Below are 2153 nucleotides of genomic sequence, written 5' to 3' on the forward strand. Positions count from 1 at the left end.
CATGACATAGATATGTTTTTTTGTTTGTTTTGAGGTAGGGTTTTGCTCTAGCCCAGTCTGACCTGGACTTCACTCTATAGTATCAGGGTTGCCTTGAATTTATGGTGATTTTCCTACCTCTGCCTCCCAAGTGCTGGGATAAAAGGCATGTGCCATCATGCCCGGCTCAGTGACATGTTTTGAGACCACAGAAGTCTTGCATTTTACTTATTAGGGGTTGAAGCTTTGGCTTTCTAACCAGTTATTTCATCCTTGCCTTGTAAGTGTAAGGACCTGAGTTTGATCCCTAGTAACCAGGTAAAAATGCCAGTCATGGCTGGGCATGGTTGAGCACACCTTTAATCCCATCACTTGGGAGGCAGAGGTAGGAAGATCACTGTGAGTTTGAGACCAGCTTGAGACTACATAGTAAATTCCACATCAGCCTGAACTACATTGAAACCCTGCTTCAAAAAAAAAAAAAAAAAAGAAGCAAAACAAACAAACAAAAAAATAGATGTTCAAGACAAGAGCAAAGAGGAGAGAAAGTGCTTGAGTCTATAAGTCTTCCCTGAAAGTATCAAAAATGTTGAACTTTTAGTAGGTAGGGCTTTTAACAGAAATTGCATAGCAGCTTATATGAAAATCAACAACAGATTCTTACATGGTTTTGTAAACAAAATATATCCACATGCTTTTTTTTTTTTTTTTTTTTGGTTTTTTGAGGTAGAGTCTCACTCTATTACTGTAGCTCAGACTGACCTGGAATTCACTATGAAGTGTCAGAGTGGCCTCAAACTCATGGTGATCCTCCTACCTCTGTCTCCCGAGTCCTGGGATTAAGGGCATGGGCCACCATGCCCAGCGATCTTTTGTTTTTAAAGAATAAATTTTGGGCAGGAGTGGTGGCACAGGCCTTTAATCACAGCACTTGGGAGGCAGAGGTAGGACAATTGCTGTGAGTTCGAGGCTAGCCTGAGACTACATAGTGAATTCTAAGTCAGCCTGGTCTAGAGTGACACTCTATCTTGGGGGGAGGGAGAATAAATTTTGGTTTATCAGCTAAGTGCATTTGATTATTTGAAAAAAAGCTTTGTTACCATTTTGCTGAGAAGTTAGGAAAAAAAAGATCAGTAACAATGTTAGGCATTTTTTGTTTGTTTTTCTGAGGTAGGGTTTCACTCTAGCCCAGGCTGACCTGGAGTCTCAGGGTCGCCTTGAAATCACAGCAATCCTCCTATCTCAGCATCCAGAGAGCACTGATTAAAGGCATGCACTACCATGCCTGGTTATGTTAGCAATTTATTTTATCTTTCTTTCTTTCTTTTTTGATTTTTTGTTTTTTTGAGGTAGGGTCTCACTCTAGCTCAGGCTGACCTGAAATTCACTCTGTAGTCTCAGGGTAGCCTTGAACTCAGGGCGATTCTCTTACCTCTGCCTCCCAAGTGCTGGGGTTACAGGTGTGTGCCACCACGCCTAACTACTAGATATTTTTTCTTAAGAGATATTTTTCTACATATAAAAAATAAATAATTCAATCTCTCCTACCATGCAATAATTTCCAGTAACAAAGTTTGTAAGCTCAGATGAAAAAGAGAGGCACTATCAGACTACCCCTAGTTTAAGTGCTAAAAGATGGCTTCCAAATAGGCAGATGGCATTTAAAGTGAGATTTTTGATTGCCTGTACATATCCCATTATTTAACCTAAAACTTCGTCTATAGAGAGGTAAGTTTACAGTTCACACTAATAAAGACTATATAAACACGTATTTTAGCATTTTTTTCATATAAAAATCTTTGATACTAATTTCTAGGAAAGGGTTGTTTATAAGACTGGGAAAAGACTCAATATTTTGTTTTTTAAAGAAAAACAGCCTTTTCCCCCTTGCATGTGCACACGCTTGTTCACATGTACCTGGGGATGTGCATGCTGTGGAGGCAGAGACTGACAGGGGGTGTCTACCTCCATCACTTTCCACTTTATTAACTGAAGCAGGGCTTTCACTTGAACCTTGCCCTGGGGATCCCATTCCTGCTCCTCTAGTGCTGAGATCCTGGCATTTATCTGAACTCTAGAGGTGCTGTATCTCCCTTAGTCCCTTCCTTTCTTTTTTATGGCGGGGGGGGGATTTTAGGGGGAAAAAAGAAAGCTTTTTCCATGCCCAAACTGCT

Source organism: Jaculus jaculus, chromosome 1, assembly GCF_020740685.1.
Source record: "Jaculus jaculus isolate mJacJac1 chromosome 1, mJacJac1.mat.Y.cur, whole genome shotgun sequence".
Classification (NCBI taxonomy): Eukaryota; Metazoa; Chordata; class Mammalia; order Rodentia; family Dipodidae; genus Jaculus; species Jaculus jaculus.